Raw genomic sequence first — 17,524 nt, 5'->3', positions numbered from 1 at the left:
TTAGCAACTCATGTCTTTTTACTGCTTCCGTTACGTTGGGTATTATTTTTTTTGTTGCGCGCCAGTTCGGTTGACTTACCGGTAAGGGCCGTTCTTCTTCCACCTCTTCTCGCTCTCTCTTGTTTGTCTCATTGGCTTTTTCGTCATTTTTTCCTGTTTCTGCTTGTTTGATGTCCATTCCTGTGTTGATTTCTTGTGATGTTTGTGTCCATATCATCTCCTGTATGTGTTCTGCTGATGCTTGTTCCTGTGTATCATCATAGTTCTCTTTTTCTTCTGTTTGACGTTCTGTTTTGTCTATTCCCTTCCTTGTTTGGGGTTGATAGTTTTCCTCATCTGTCTGTCCGATATCCATTTCCTCAGCTTTTCCTTCTTGGTGGGTTTCTTCTTCATCTTCCGCTACATGGTGCCGCTCATCTGCAACCGACTCATTCTCACAGTTACATCTGATCATTGCTCGGTTGCAGTCCGGGCACCTTACTGCATCGCAGTCCCGAGCATAGTGTCCCTGTTCCCAGCACTCTCTGCACAAGAACTGGGGACAGTTTTTTATTACATGTTCTGCGGACATGCAGAGCCTACATATTTTAACTTGTCGGTCATGGATGACTCGAAAGTATTGCGGCCCGTCCCCAGTTTCGAACCGTGCGCTATAGGGAAGGGACACTACCTCTTTTGGGAACTTCACTTTTATGAAACGCGTTCCGTCAGCAACTAAGGTGCCCGGATAGAAGCGGCGCCTAAGCGGTAGAATCGGTGTTACTCCCCACTTCATCAGTTTTTGTAATATTTCTTCATCGGGAGTGTATGTCGGCAGATTTAGAAAAGATACCATCATCTCCATGGAGGTCAATCTTCTGACGTCGCACATATGTCCTTCAATTTCTATCCCGTCCAGAAGTTCATCACACATCATTTCTTTGTCCAGTGTTAATTCTATTTCATTATTATGTCTGCGTCGAAGTCCAATCAGTTTTCCGGGTCCCAATTTGTCATTTATAATTTTAATTATATTGTTTGTTGTTACATTCATCCCTCCATTTAATTCAATAATCAGTGTTGATTCTTTTTTATATTCTTTCTGATGATTTGCTTTAATTCTTACTTGATCATATAGCTGCATCCTTTCTTGTATCTTTTTTTTCCAGTCCTCTGTCTTCTCTCTGTCTGCATGTGTCCTTCTTTGTTGATCATCCTTCTTTGGTTCAGCTTTGTCTGAGGTTGTATTTCCCTTCTTGTCTGTTGTTTTCTCTTTTATATCCTTGTTTGATTCAGATTGCATTTGATGATTAATTATTCCACTTGTTTTTGAGTTATCTTCATTATGTAGTCCGTTTTCTTTTTCTCTGTGTCCTTCGTCCATGCTGTTGTCATTAGCCATGTTGTCCTGTTTTGTTGGTGAGTAATCCATAGCTCTTTGTTTTTTATTCAGTCCAGGGTCGTTTGCCAGTTTATCCATTTAAGGGAAAGAAAGAAAAGAAACCGACCCCCAAGCAGTCAATCTGCTGGGGGGCAGAAAGAAAAGAAACAATCCAAAAAACAAAGAATATACTAAAACTGAAAACCCAAATCAAACAAACAAACAAAGGATCACAATGGGAGAGCCTTTCCCTCCCAAACTGCAGTTGTGAAGTGTCTCACTTCCTGTCACCACTAGGAGGCGCTATCAGGCGTTCTCAAGGTGGTTTGGCCGTATGCGAAAGAGGCTGGATTTCAAGGCCTGTTCTAGCTTGCTAGCCAGCTAACTGTGCTAGCTAGCTGTCGGTGCTGGAACTAAAAGCAAGGCCTTTCATAGATAGATTGGATGGATGGATGGATGGATGGATGGATGGATGGAAACTAAATGACACTGAATGAATGGGGCTTAAGAAAAAATGAAAAGCTTACAGCACTCAGTATTCCCAGGCGGTCTTCCATCTAGGTACTGACTGAGCTGAACCTTGCTTAGCTTCCGAGATCGGACGAGATCAGGCGTTCTTTTTTTATTTTTTTTATTTTTTTTTTTTATTGAATCATTTCATTATTTTACAAAACGAGACATTACAAATATTCATACATACATAGTATTCATACATGTGTTTATACATAGTTTCATCAAAATTCAACAATGTTAAAAAGCTTTTTTTTTTCTTTTTCTTTTTTAATTAAAGTTAATATCATTTCATAAATACATTAAAATTCGACTTAAATAAATTAAATTATATTAATTAAATACATTTGGGTAATTTGAGTTGCACCTTTTCCCAATCTACTTCTACAAATGGGTTGTTATTTACAATTAAAGCATAAAAAGTTTCTGGTTCGCCTATCATGTTAAAATAGTCTAATAGGTCCTTGAATGTTTTTTTCAGTTTATTTTCAAACACATCACATACAGATATGACATTTCCTTTATGCTTTGCAATATTTTTCCTTTTTATTATTGCTTGTTTGGCCTCAGCTAAAATTATGTTTAATGCAAATGTGTTTTTTGTTTTTCCATTAAAACCAAATAAAAACAGGGGTTGCCATTCAGTCTGTTCCTCTTGTTTCTTGTTTAAAAATGCTGTTGTTATTTTCTTTATTTTTGTTAAAAAACATTTTAATTGTTCACAGTTAAAAAACATGTGTTTGAGTCCTTCATCTTCTTTAAAACATACTTTACATTTGGCGTCTTCTGCTAGTCCTATTTTGCACATTCTCATTTCATTAAAAATACAGTTATGTCTTAAAAGAAAATCAAAGTTTTCAAGCTGTAAATTTTTAAAATGTTGTCTAGTATTTTTAAAAATATCTTCTGCTTCTAGGTTTGGGAACAGCCTTCTCCAGTATTCTTTTGCTCTTGGTTCTACCCACGCTTTTTGTATTAAAACAGTGTATATTTTTTTCAAGGTACAGCTTTCAATTGGAATTGTTTCATTTTTCATTTTTACTTTGATGTTCCAAATTAAGTTTTCACTTGTTTCTTTTTTCCCTATATGTTTTTCAATTTCACTTATCCAATCCTCCGGTATTGCTTTTTTTAATTTTTCATAGTTATTTTGAACTTGGGTTTTGTTAACTGTGTTCTCGTTGGTTTCTAGTGCATCGTATATTGCTTGCGTGGGTAGAAATCCTGATCTAACTTCATATAAAACATCTTTTACTTGGCGCACCCCTGCTTGGAACCAGTCTCTAAAAAATAGCTCTCTGCCCTCATTTAAAATCATTGGGTTAAAAAACAGCGGCTGGTTTAAAAACTGGTTCCTTTCTTTTACCTCTATATCTAAAAAATCCATTAAATCTCTCCATGCTCTAAAAACTTCTTTGTAAAACTCTGGTATGTTTTGTGTCATTTGCTCATTCATTTTCATGCTTAAAACATTAAAATCCATCCCTCCTCCTCCACATTTGTTCATTATTTCTCTAAAGCATTCCTTCCATGCTTGTTCATCTTGATTTAAAAATTTTCTTACCATTTTAATTCTCAGTGCTTTTATTCTTGTAAAAACATCTAAAAGTTTGAGTCCTCCTTGCTCTACTGGCCCTATTAAAGTGTCGTATGCAATTTTTGCCGGTTTCCCATCCCATAAAAAGTTTAAAACGATCGCTTTTATTCTTTTTAACACCCAATGAGGTGTACTAGTGACATTAAGAGCATACCAAGCTTTGGATAAAAACAGTGTGTTTAAAATCAGTACCTTCCCTTTTAAAAATACTTCTCTCTGTTTCCAAAAATGTAATCTGTTTTCCATCTTTTTTAAAATCTCCTCCCAAATTTCATCCCTTGCTTTGATTTCATTTTCCCCCATTCTGATTCCCAAGATTTTAAGCTGTGTTACCTCTTTAAATTGTATTTCTGTAGGTTTTGAGTCTGTGTTCCCTATTTTCATGTAAACCGTTTTTTCTTTATTAACCCTGGCCCCTGTCCCTTTACAGTAGTTTTCAAAAGTCTCCATAGCTTTCTGAATGCTCTTAACGTCCCTTAGTGTTAGTGTTGTGTCGTCTGCATACTGAAATATTTTATGTTCTTTTGTTAATAAGATCCCTTTTGTTTCTCTGTCAGCACTGATAGCCAAACCCAGGGGTTCTGCTGCTAATGTATATAGCAGCGCTGACAGAGGACATCCTTGCCTTATTAGTGTGATTGCAGAATGCAAGCACACTATTGTTATTAGTGTGATTGCAGAATGCAAGCACACTATTGTTTTGTTATTTTCGTTTTCAATATATTATTGCCATTCCGCCCGTTTTTTGTCTCCCTTTCTTCGTCCGCAATTTTCGAGATATCGACCCCGTTCCAGTGCCAAATCGTCCGGCCCATACGGGAATGGACTGCTTGTATACAGCTTTTGGATCGCACCAACACTGTGGGTACAGTGCCCGTTTTAAGGTGCCCGTTTTGCCCCATTGACTCCCATTCATTTTGAAAAAAATTTCGAGCTATAAATGCCGTTCCAACTCTTGATGGACCGGGTCATTAATTAGCGCCCAAATCCAAAAAATCATCTGGATACGCCCATTTGTGTGGCATTTATGCCCGTTTTTGCCCGAATTTTGAGAGAAAAATTTGGACACCTTTGGCCTTCCATAACACGTCAACGTGATGACGTAGGCAACCACCTCGGACTGTTCCGAAAAAGCAACATGGCTGCCGATTTGAAAACGAACTTATTTTGGTCTGTAACTAAAGTATTAGTGATTTTTAAAGTAAAAATGCTGCACAGAATGAAATTATACTTCAGTTAGACTTGGCAGTGAGCGTCAAATCGATCGCGTTGCAACAGAAAAAAAGATATTTCTATCCGTTAGCTTCAAGGCTAACGGATGCATTGAAATCAATGGGAATTGCTAAATGCTAAAAGAGGGACCGAAGTCTGAGTGCACTATGCCTGAAAGCTGTAAATGAGACACAGCCGATCATAGATTGCGCAATACCATGGCCCCTGCAGTGATAATCACATTTAAATGAATGAGTACTGATTTGTAAGCAGTACAAACGTGCAGAAATGCATTTTTTTACAGGTTTGGCTTTTCAAACACACCCAGAGTGAACTTGTGCTCACACCACAGCTTGTGCACAGATACAGTGGCCTGTCTGGGAGAAAGTATTCACACCCCACGCACCGCACCACTTCTAAACACATGCGCACCCCCAACCTGCGCACGCTTGCCGACCGCCACACGGCAATCACACTCGCATTTTCTCCGGAAATGCACTCTCTAGTTGATCTTGTTATTGGTATAAACTTTGTTAAAAAACCATTAATCTTTACACAACTGTGTATATTTGAATAGAGACATCTCAGCCACTGTACAAAAATGCTTCCAAATTCAAATGTTTCTATTAAATTAAATAAATATTCATGTTCTACTCTGTCGAAGGCTTTTTCAAAGTCTATGCTTACTATGTATCCTGTTTTTTTATTTTCCTTCATGTGCCATATTATATCCCTGATGTTACTCACCGTGTCTGAGATGTCTCTATTCAACACTCCGTACGCTTGGGTTGTTGTTATTACTCCTGGTAATACTTTTTTTAACCTGTTTGCTAAAATTTTTGCTATTATTTTATAATCCGTGTTAAGCATGCTGATCGGTCTATAATGTTTTAAAAGTCTTTTATCTCCGTTTTTCTTATATACAATTTTTATCATTCCTAATTTCATACTCCTACTTAGTTCTCCTTTTTGTTGAATCTCATTAAAAACTTCTAGTAAAATCGGAGTTAAAACACTTTTAAAAACCTTGTAAAATTCGCTTGGTAGGCCGTCCAGCCCTGGACTTTTACCACTATTTAACTGTGATATTGCTTCTTCTATTTCTTCTTCTGTTATGTCTTTGTTGCACATCACTTTGTCTTCCTCTGGCACTTTTTTTTGTATATGATTTAATAAAAATTGCTTGTCTGTATTATTTACTCCTTCTTTTTGAAACATGTTTTTATAAAAGTCTGCAACTGTTTCTAATATTTCATTTGTTTCTTTTACTTCTATTGTGTCATTTTTTAAAATACTTTTAATTATGTTTGCTTTTTGTTTTGTCTTTTCTAGGTTAAAAAAGAATTTGTTGCACTTTTCTCCTTCTATCATATATTTTATTCTACTTCTTATCATTGCTCCCCTGTATTTTTGTTCTTCTATATTTTTCAGTTCTTCTTCTAGATTTAGCACTTTGTTTAAGTCCCCTGCTCCTGTAGCTACTTTAGCTAGTTCATATTGTAATTTTTTGTGTATCATATTTTCGTTGGCTCTTTTCATTCTTTGTAATTTTTTGCTGTGTTCTATTGTGTAGTTTTTTATTTGTAACTTTAGATTGTCCCACCATAACAATTTTTCGTTGATAAAAAGTTTATCTTTAATGCTATTTACTATGATGTTTTCTACTTCTATTTTGTACAAACTGTTTTTTAAAATATCTGTATTTAAAACCCATACACCTTTTCCTCTTTCTATTTTGTCCATATCTATGTGAATAAATAAAAACTCATGGTCACTCAGTGTGGTTTTTTTATAAAAAATTCTTTTTACATTATTTTCTATATCTTTGTTACTTAGAAAGAAGTCTATTCTACTTTGTTTCAAACTTCCTTGCACTGTTTGTCTTCTGGAAAAGTCAATTGTTCCCTTGTTTCGTCTTCTCCAGACATCTACCAGACAATATTTTTGTATTATTTTATTTAAACTGTCTCTGCCTTTGTCTTCTTTATATATCATTGCACTGTCTATATCAATTCTATTTAAAACTGTGTTAAAATCACCAATTAAAATCACATTGTTCCATTTTTCCATTAAGATGTCTAAGTTATTATAAAATGCCTTTTTACTATATTGTTCATTAGGTGCATGCAAATTACATAAAACAAACTGTTCCTCTTCTAATGTTACTTTTAAAACCAAAAGCCGACCTTCTTTGTCTTTATACAATTCCTCTATTTTATTCCCTACTTCTTTTTTGATTAGTGTTGCTACTCCTCTTTTCCTTTTTGTATCATTGTTAAAAAATATATCACCATTCCACTTTTGTTTAAAACATTCTACTATTTTTTCATCCCACATTGTTTCCTGTAAACATATTATGTCTGCTTTTTCTGTTTGTGTTTTTAGCTTCTCTAATTTTTGTAAACAGCTTAATCCTCTTATGTTAATTGTCACTATACTCAACATAAGAAGAATGAATAGTTTTAATAGGTTTACATTCATTTTTTCTCTTCTGATAGTAACTCTTCCTCCCTCTTTTTTCCCATTTTCTCTTTGATTTCTTGCCTTCTTTTCTTCTGTTTTTCTAGTACCTTTACTATATTTAGCTGTTTTTTACCACTTTTCATGTTTTTTGTTAAGTAGTGTATTTTCTTTACATCTTTTGTAGTGTCTTTTGATTTAATCTGATCATTTCTTACTATTTCCATTTGTTCCTCTTGGTTATACTGCTGTGCCCAGTCCATGCTGTCTTCTCCTTCTGCTGTTTGTGTGTTTTCTTCTCCTTTTGTCTGTTGGTCTTTGTCGTCATCACATTCTGTATGTTGAGCTTGTTGTTGTTCTTGTGCTGTGTTGTCCTCTGTTGTTGTCTTTGGTGTTTCTTCTGCCGTTTCTTCATGTGCTTGCGCTGTTTCTTCAGTTGTGTTTTCTTGTGTTTGCTTCTGTGGGGGGGTCCCCGCACCCTCTGCTGTTTCCTCTCCATGCTTACCCATCTCTTCCTCTGTTTCACAGACACAGCGGATTAGTGCCTTATTACAGTCAGGGCATCTTGTTGCTTGGCATTCTCTGGCGTAGTGGCCCTGCTCCAGGCACTCCCTGCATGTGAACTGGGGACAGCTTCGCATCACATGACCTGGGCTCATGCAGAGTCTGCAGACCTTGACCTGTTTGTCATGTATGACCCGATAGTACTGTGGACCATCCCCAGTTTCAAATCTTGCACTGTAGGGCAGTGAAACCACTTCCTTCGGGAACTTCACTCTAATGAATCTTGTTCCATCAGCTACCGTTGTGCCTGGGTAGAAGCGGCGACGAATCGGGAGGATCGGGGTTACCCCCCACTTCATCAGTTTATTCAAGATATCTGAGTCTTCTATATAAATTGGAAGGTTTAAAAAAGACACCATCATTTCTTTTGTACAAATTTTTCTGATTTCATAGTTATGTCCTTTAATAGTTAATCCATCTAATAAAACCTCACAAGACTGTTCACTGTCCAAAGTTATTTCAAATTCCTTGTTTTGTCTTAGTCTTAGTCCTATTAGTTTCCCTGGTCCGAGTATCTTGTCCAGCTCTTTTATTAAATCACTGACTGTTAACTCTTCGTTTGTCGTGCTCGGTTCAATTATTAGCGTTGCTTCTTTTAGGTACTCACGTTGGTATTTTGGTTTTAGATTAAGTCCATTGTTCTGTGTCTCCTTGCTTTTTTTGTTTTCTCCATGATTTTCCATTCCATTTTCTTTCCCAGAAATATCTCCATTTTTTGGGCTGTCCATTTTCTTTATCCGTTGATCCTTTTCCGTGTCGAAGCCTTGTAATCCATCCATCTGTAACAAAGTGTTTGTTGGGTGATCCTTTATCCGTTGTCCTGTTTTCATTACTGAATTCATGCCGTTTGTTCCATCCATTTTTATTTTTTTTTTTTATTTTTTTTTTTTATTATTATTATTTTTTTTTTTTAAAGTAAATACTGGCTCCCCAAGCAGTAAAGCTGCCGGGGAGCTAACAAAGAAAACTGAAAATAAACTTATTCAATATACAATTCTCTGTCAAAAGACAAAAGATAACCAAACAAAGAAAAGGTGTGGGAGAGCCTTTCCCTCCCAAACTGCAGTTCAAAGGTCACTTCCTGTCACCAGTAGATGTCGCTATCAGGCGTTCTCAAGGTAGTTTGGCCGTAAGCGAAAGAGGTTGGATTTCAAGGCCTGTTCTAGCTTGCTAGCCAGCTAACTGAGTGCTAGCTAGCTGTCGGTGCTGGAACTAAAAGCAAGGCCTTTCATAGATAGATAGATAGATAGATAGATAGACAGACAGACAGACAGACAGACAGACAGATAGATAGTGAGGTGTATTTTATATACAAGATATTACTTCATATGTGTATTTTATTCATATGTGTGATATTCGTTTCTCTGAATATCTTAAAGGACACGATTCTGTAGAAGGCATTACACAAGAGAGGCCCATATAGGTATGTCCCCACATCTGGAATGTATTTATGTGAGGCTCTGTTTCAGGAAAGCTCCAATGTATGGATTTGGAACCATAAGGTTCCCTGGGCTGTTCTGGCATTGAGTCCGCAGGTTGTGATGGGAGTTAGGAGCCATTGTCTTTATGAACGAGGGGGCCTCTGGACCAGGGAGCTTTGAGGCCCTGGTAAGACCAGATCATATTGAAACCAGATGTGCTGTATGTACATTACTGGAGTATATAAACCCAAGGGGGAGGCTGAGAAGGCAGAGAAGAAATCGGCTGCCTTCCTCCGGGCATAATCGCGAAATGTCTGTACTGACGCTACTCATTTCTTTGAATAAACCTCTTAGTTAAACATGAGTTAGTATCAACGGAGTCGTCATTTCATCATTGGCACGTCATCGCTATGGTAAGACACTTCAAATGGCGTCACGAACAGGATTCTGATGTGGTTACAGCGCTACTGATGACATAGCAACCGGTGAGCGTTCTTTTTTTTAACGATGGGCGCTAGCCTGTGTGTTGTACACTGTAGTGTTTGGCTGCACCGAAACGATCTTGTGTGTGCTGTGACGTGTGGATGGTGGAATGATGCTCCGTCTAAATTTGAGGTTTATTGCGTAGTAAACTTTGCAATAAAGGGGGGTTATGGAATAGAATTAATAAGGATAGAAAAGGAAAAAGTTTAAGTAGAAGTAAGAGAAGAAAAAAAGTGTGTGGATAGCCTTAATTAGTAACGGTTACAGTGTGTTAATATGCCATGCGAGATTATGGAGTTTAGGGCCCATTAGACTTTATAGCGGTAAGACATGAATATTGACCATTGCGTGAAAATTGGCTAGATATAGTTGTGAAAATAAGAAGAGAACAATGCAGCTCTGAGCACGGGGACATAGGACTAAGAATAAGAGATGAAGTTAAGGATTAAGAGAAATTATGGGAGAAAAAGGAATTTTAGAGAAATAGAGAACTGGTAATAAAGGGAAAGAAAGAGGATTTAAAATGAGTAAAGAAGAGTAAATGAGTGTAAGGAAGAAGCATGCGTTAAGGAAAACATGGATTAGTCGATTTTGAAGCATTAAATGTTTTTAAGGAATGTGTGTGAGAGCTCTAAGTGTTTGTGTGTGCGTAAGGAGGGGCCTCTAGGCCTCTATGTGTGTGTGTGTGTGTGTGTGTGTGTGTGAAGGTCCAGAAGGTTACAAAGCTGCATAGGCTGACGTCAGAGGTGTAGCTTTTGTGTGTGTGGGAGAGAGAGGTAGTACCACACGGTTAAGGGGAGTTTTTTGGCCTAGGGGATAGAGGAAATCAAATGGTATGGAGACCTGTCAATCATAGTGATTGGAGGGATTCGTCTAGTGTGAGGTTGTGTGTAATATGAGTAATGATGGCAACCAGATGGTGCGAAGTGTGGAAAAGAGAGGTTTATGGCTAAAGAGAATAAATAAGACCCCTAAGCCCATCTTTATGAAGAATTAGAATAAGTAAAACAATAAATTGTAAAGTTATGTGTGAGTGTGTAATATGCCATGAATCTATATGTTTTTTGCTGCTGCTGGCTGTGGTTTGGTTTTAAGTTAAAGTATGTTTAAAGTTGAGTTTTTGACACCACATAAATTGGAAAGGAGGTTTGAAGAGGAGGAGCAGATAGCAAAAGTTAAGATAGCAGAAGAATAGAATGCATGTAATTCAGATTTGCAGAGATCCAAGGACGTAAAAATTCATTAAAAGGAGTTTAAGACAATATAAAGGAGTTTAAAACAAACCCAATTAAAAAGGAGTTTAATGTAAACAGAAATAAGAAATATGTAAGGATTTAAGGACTGAAAAGTAGTCAGAGGAACTGAAGGAACTGAACTAAGTGGCCCATGTACATTGATATATGTGTATGTGTGTAGTTGAAGTGCCTAGCCTTTGTAGGTGTAATGTTTAGCCTGACTGCAAATGCTTGCATGTGTGTAGAAGTTTAACAAAGTGAAGGGAAAAAGCCTAAGCAAAGTAGTGAGTGCTGTTTGGTAGGAATATGTATAAAAGTTGTATGCAAAGTCGTCTGAAGTCAATATTCTTTGAAGAAGTGAAGAATTAAACAAGTAGTTTAGATGTATAGAAATGGTTGGAGAGGTTTGTGGTTTGAGAAGGATTGTGAAGGAAAGAAGTATTGGAAAGGAAGCAGAGAAAGTAGGGACCAGTAGAGTGGAATTTGACTTTGTCGAATAGAAAGAGGAGATTTAAGAAGTTGAGAAAGTATTAGTAAGTGTATTTGAGGGATTTTGAAGGTGAAGCTGATGTTAGAGAGCAGTGATGGTGTTGTATAAGTACCAATATAGATGTTATGTAGTTTGTCTGTTTATCTAAGAAGTTAGATAAGTGCAGTAAACCTTGTGGCAATTCTATGCATGATCATAGATGAGTGATGGATGAGTGCAATTTAAAGATTGAGGGAATAGTGAGAAGAAAATAACTTGGTAGGAGAGAGATAAAGGGGGGTGACTGGAGACCCAGGTCATAAGGTTCACAGACGCATAGCAACCCAGAGGGGGGTTGAGGCCATAAACTGCAGGGCCTGCACAAGAAGAGAGAGAGGAGAGGTTTTAACATACTCCGCTCCTAAATGGAAGATGTTAATATCATCGAAGGAGACTGATATCTCAAATGAGGACAACAACAGAGAAGACAAACATCTGGAAGGATGATGACTGCATCCAAATGACAAGCAAAAGAGTGAGGATGAAGCGGCAAGAAGTAAAAAGGACTAAAGTCTTGGTCATTCATGGATCAGAGAAGACTAATGGCTCAGCTGTCAAGCATGAATTAAGGAGGCTGTTTCAGCTGTTGCTAGAGAAGTCTGTCTAAAGTGTCAAAGAAAAGAACTGGACAAAGAAAACATGGAGAAGTGAAGATGATGCGGATGGAGAGAAGAGATGATGATGTGGATGGAGAAAACAAATAAGAAGAGGAGTCTGATATTTGATCTACAGTGTACTAGCTGAGGCTGATGGACACTTATGCAGTACCAAAGATGATGTGAAAACAATGAATGCCAGATCTTGCAGATGTGTGAAATGGCTGTTGTTGCATTCCGATGTTTGAGTGAAGCAGTGTGCAAGAGGCATATGAGGTGCTGAGGTACAGAATGCCAAGATAATGACATCATCAGACAAGAGGAAGTGGAAGCTGATGTGAGACTGGATGGAGATGTTATGCAGTGCAATCTCAAGCCCGTGTGGAACAGTAGTGTGCTTTACTAGCATTCACCTGTAGATCTGGGTTCTATAATAAAAAGTGAGGGATTTGGTAACAACATCATATAGAGGGTTTGGATGTATTTTACAGTAGGGTATTAGAAAAACAGAGACTGTGTAGAAAAAGTTTTGGTTGCAAAAGTAAATTAGATAGGGCTGTAGGAGCTTGTGTTTTAGTGAGAATAGGGGTGCATGTACCATAGTGATGTAGGGTTAATGAAATCAGTAGGGAAATGTAACACTAATATATCAGAGATAGTATAGGTATGGAGGATAGGGAAAGTATTAAATATTTAGTACAAGCTACTATCGAATAGTCTAGCAGACACTAGAAGTTGTACAGTAACTGATTGGGAATCAGTGAGGTTTAGTTAGGCATGAGGGAAAGTGTATGTGTATGAAATTGCCACAAGGATACTGTGAGTTTAGTTACTAATAAGATAAGTGTAGTATGTTCAGATAATTAATATGAAGTGATATAAAAGTGGAAGTTTTTTGTATCCTAATTATATTGAGATTTTGCAGACTAGAGAAAATATAAGTAGGCATTTATTGCTGTTCTGTAGATTATGATAGAGAAACATGAGGAGTTTAATACAGAGAAGTGTCATGTGGTGGAAAGAGCAGATGCTCACAGAGAGTAGAGAGGGTTTATTATTGTGATAGCAATAAACGCTAGTGAAGCATGAATGCTAGGTATGCAGACTAGGTTGGTAGTATTTTTGCAGTGAGTTAACTAAAACTGTTTAAGTAGAGTTTAATGTGATTCAAGATAGCTAAAGTGGATCAAAGCGCTGGCGGAGCGTGAGGGATTGGCTGACTAGGAGCAGGAGATGGTCATGTGAGAGTCTGTTGGATTGTGGGAAATGGAGTCTGTATTGTTAGAAGTAGGATGTAAAATCTGAATGAATAGAATGGCAGAGCTGTTGTTATTTTAAGTATGGCAGAGTGTAATAAATAATGGATTGGTGATTTTGTATTGGGTAAGGTGCCACTTAGAAGACTAGTGCATGACAATTAGAAAACTTGAGGGGTATCTAGCATGCGGCAATGATGAAGTAAAATAAGTATTGAAAATGTTAGATGTAATGTGTATGCACCTTCTGCTCTGATCAGTCTGAACTGTTTGAAGTAGAATTATATATAGCAGGAAGGGTTAAAGCAGTATGAGAGATAAGTAATTAATTGCGTATGTTGTTGACTGGATTGTCTCATGTGTCGACAGGTGATAGAAGAACTGAGTATGACTTAATTTAGACGCGTCTGAGTTTACAATACATAAGTGTTGAGAATTAATTTGGCAGAAAGGATGATTACGCCTGATGATATTGGGAGAGTTTTGATTTTGAATGATTGTTGTGGAAAATATATCTATGTAACTGAAATAGCAGTGAGGTTGCTGTTAGACAAGGTCTATTACTGGATAATGAATCATTTGAAACAACCTAATGAGCAAAAAGTAGGACAAATCTGAAGCAAGCGTTGCTTTATGAAATTAGGGTGTGGACCCAAAAAGGGGAGTTGTTTTAAGGACATAGAGTTGAGTGGTCCTGTCTGATTACTATTTTAATTTAGGATGCTCATGGCTACAGTAGTGAGCAAAGGGGGTAGTCATAAGGTGGTCATGAAGTGTATTCAGCATGTATGGTGGTCATCATACAGGGTCTATAAGGCTGATAAAGTGTAATGTTATCATATAAAGTATGACAATGCCATTTAAATGACATAATGTGGTTGTGCTTTGTCTGAGCTGGAGTTTAGATTTGTTCCATCTAGACATAGGTGGACAGGGGGTTATATAACTCGTAAGGTGGTAGTTATGGTAAAAAATTTGAGGATGACGAGGAAGTGGTGATAGAAGGTGAACTGATGGAGACATATCCATTTTGAATGTGTAATCTTATTATAATCTCATTGCAGTAGTTAAGGGGGAATATGAGAGTATGATATTGTGATTTTACATTTTTGTATAAGGAGTTAATTGATGTTTCAATTTGCATCTGTTGTTTATGCAAAAGATACTGGTTGGTGTTCTTTCTTTCCTTCTAGTATGGAAGGGGGGAGACCACTTTCTGGGTGATTTATTATTCAAGGACCCTGATGTGCTGAAGGGGTTCATACAGCTCACATGAGGACAATAAGAATGGACTGAGAGACTCTGAACAAGGACTCTGTGATGAATGTCAAGATTCAATACATCATCAAGACTACATGGAGTCACATGGAGAGTCAATGCTGCTGAGGAGCTGCAGTGTGATACATTCTTATGTCTTTCTTATGTTATTCTATGCTAATAGATGTGTGCTGTTATAATTGTGGTCTGGTATTATGAGTGATATGCTTGTTAAGATATGATGGATATCCTTACTATATGAGTACTTAATGTGATATTATGTTGTTTTTGGGGGTATTAGTCATTTGGTGAATGATTGAGTCATATTATTCAATTATTCAATAATTGCTGTTATGAGGTAAGTACATTGGGGACCTCAGAGTTTTTGTTTGTTTCTCGATGGTTAGGGAAAGATTGATTGATAGGTAGGAACAGGTCCAATAGATCAAATCGAGGGGTCGACCCGTTGACCTTTGGACATTTTATTGATTTTCTTTTCTGAGGTTTTCAAATGTATTTGCTAAAGTCATAATCTTATCAAATATAATAGTGCCACTTTTAGTTTGGGGTAAAATTGGACGTGATCCTTTCAAATGTAATGGTTCCTCCTTTAGGTTCTGGGGAAGAATTGGACTGGAGTACAATATGTGGCCGCCTGGGGCAGAGGGGTCGCGAGTGAGTTTTTCTTGTCTAGATTGATTGATTGATTGATGGATGACGATACTGCCTGATAGGTTTTTCGCTCCCGCACTCCATAAAAGTTGCTAGGTGCTTAATTTAAGTTGTGACACATATAGGGAGGAACCAGATATTATGTTACAACTATAACAAATATTAATTATGTTATTCTTTTGATTTTGAGACTAATTAGCCTCAAAGGGGGGAATGAGGTGTATTTTATATACAAGATATTACTTCATATGTGTATTTTATTCATATGTGTGATATTAGTTTCTCTGAATATCTTAAAGGACACGATTCTGTAGAAGGCATTACACAAATGAGGCCCATATAGGTATGTCCCCACATCTGGAATGTATTTATGTGAGGCTCTGTTTCAGAAAAGCTCCAATGTATGGATTTGGAACCATAAGGTTCCCTGGGCTGTACTGGCATTGAGTCCGCAGGTTGTGATGGGAGTTAGGAGCCATTGTCTTTATGAACGAGGGGGCCTCTGGACCAGGGAGCTTTGAGGCCCTGGTAAGACCAGATCATATTGAAACCAGATGTGCTGTATGTACATTACTGGAGTATATAAACCCAAGGGGGAGGCTGAGAAGGCAGAGAAGGAATCGGCTGCCTTCCTCCGGGCATAATCGCGAAATGTCTGTACTGACGCTACTCATTTCTTTGAATAAACCTCTTAGTTAAACATGAGTTAGTGTCAACGGAGTCGTCATTTCATCATCGGCACGTCATCGCTATGGTAAGACACTTCAATAGATAGATAGATAGATAGATAGATAGATAGATAGATAGATAGATAGATAGATAGATAGATAGATAGATAGATAGATAGATAGATAGATAGATAGATAGATAGATAGATAGATAGATAGATAGATAGATAGATAGAAGCTAAATGACACTCAATGAATGGGGCTTAAGAAAAAATGAAAAGCTTACAGCACTCAGTATTCCCAGGCAGTCTCCCATCTAGGTACTGACTGAGCCCAACCTTGCTTAGCTTCTGAGATCAGACGAGATCAGGCGTTCTCAAGGTGGTTTGGCCGTAAGCGAAAGAGGCTGGATTTCAAGGCCTGTTCTAGCTTGCCAGCCAGCTAACTGAGTGGTAGCTAGCTGTCTGTGCTGGAACTAAAGGCAAGGCCTTTCATAGATAGATAGATAGATAGATAGATAGATAGATAGATAGATAGATAGATAGATAGATAGATAGATAGATAGATAGATAGATAGATAGATAGATAGATAGATAGATAGATAGATAGATAGATAGATAGATAGATAGATAGATAGATAGATAGATAGATAGATAGATAGATAGATAGATAGATAGATAGAAGCTAAATGACACTCAATGAATGGGGCTTAAGAAAAAATGAAAAGCTTACAGCACTCAGTATTCCCAGGCAGTCTCCCATCTAGGTACTGACTGAGCCCAACCTTGCTTAGCTTCTGAGATCAGACGAGATCAGGCGTTCTCAAGGTGGTTTGGCCGTAAGCGAAAGAGGCTGGATTTCAAGGCCTGTTCTAGCTTGCCAGCCAGCTAACTGAGTGGTAGCTAGCTGTCTGTGCTGGAACTAAAGGCAAGGCCTTTCATAGATAGATAGATAGATAGATAGATAGATAGATAGATAGATAGATAGATAGATAGATAGATAGATAGATAGATAGATAGATAGATAGATAGATAGATAGATAGATAGATAGATAGATAGATAGATAGATAGATAGATAGATAGATAGATAGATAGATAGATAGATAGATAGATAGGGCTGGATTTCAAGGCCTGTTCTAGCTTGCCAGCCAGCTAACTGAGTGGTAGCTAGCTGTCTGTGCTGGAACTAAAGGCAAGGCCTTTCATAGATAGATAGATAGATAGATAGATAGATAGATAGATAGATAGATAGATAGATAGATAGATAGATAGATAGATAGATAGATAGATAGATAGATAGATAGATAGATAGATAGATAGATAGATAGATAGATAGATAGATAGATAGATAGATAGAAGCTAAATGACACTCAATGAATGGGGCTTAAGAAAAAATGAAAAGCTTACAGCACTCAGTATTCCCAGGCAGTCTCCCATCTAGGTACTGACTGAGCCCAACCTTGCTTAGCTTCTGAGATCAGACGAGATCAGGCGTTCTCAAGGTGGTTTGGCCGTAAGCGAAAGAGGCTGGATTTCAAGGCCTGTTCTAGCTTGCCAGCCAGCTAACTGAGTGGTAGCTAGCTGTCTGTGCTGGAACTAAAGGCAAGGCCTTTCATAGATAGATAGATAGATAGATAGATAGATAGATAGATAGATAGATAGATAGATAGATAGATAGATAGATAGATAGATAGATAGATAGAT

At 37.5% G+C, this 17,524-nt stretch overlaps 3 non-coding genes across 3 annotated transcripts; all 3 read right to left on the bottom strand.

Annotated features, from left to right (window-relative positions):
- Window positions 1-16,099: 16,099 nt before the first annotated feature.
- On the bottom strand, window positions 16,100-16,218 carry LOC134313073 (5S ribosomal RNA). Its single transcript, XR_010011977.1, has one exon. It is a non-coding gene; the product is annotated as a 5S ribosomal RNA (ribosomal RNA).
- A 327-nt stretch (window positions 16,219-16,545) lies between these two features.
- LOC134313072 (5S ribosomal RNA) lies at window positions 16,546-16,664 on the bottom strand. Its single transcript, XR_010011976.1, has one exon. It is a non-coding gene; the product is annotated as a 5S ribosomal RNA (ribosomal RNA).
- Window positions 16,665-17,220: 556 nt separating this feature from the next.
- On the bottom strand, window positions 17,221-17,339 carry LOC134313070 (5S ribosomal RNA). Its single transcript, XR_010011974.1, has one exon. It is a non-coding gene; the product is annotated as a 5S ribosomal RNA (ribosomal RNA).
- Between the last annotated feature and the right edge of the window lie 185 nt (window positions 17,340-17,524).

The sequence above is a fragment of the Trichomycterus rosablanca genome, chromosome 4, assembly GCF_030014385.1.
Source record: "Trichomycterus rosablanca isolate fTriRos1 chromosome 4, fTriRos1.hap1, whole genome shotgun sequence".
In the NCBI taxonomy this organism is placed as follows: Eukaryota; Metazoa; Chordata; class Actinopteri; order Siluriformes; family Trichomycteridae; genus Trichomycterus; species Trichomycterus rosablanca.
Note: the sequence above shows the minus strand (reverse complement) of the source record. Positions and strands in the feature narration are given on the sequence as shown.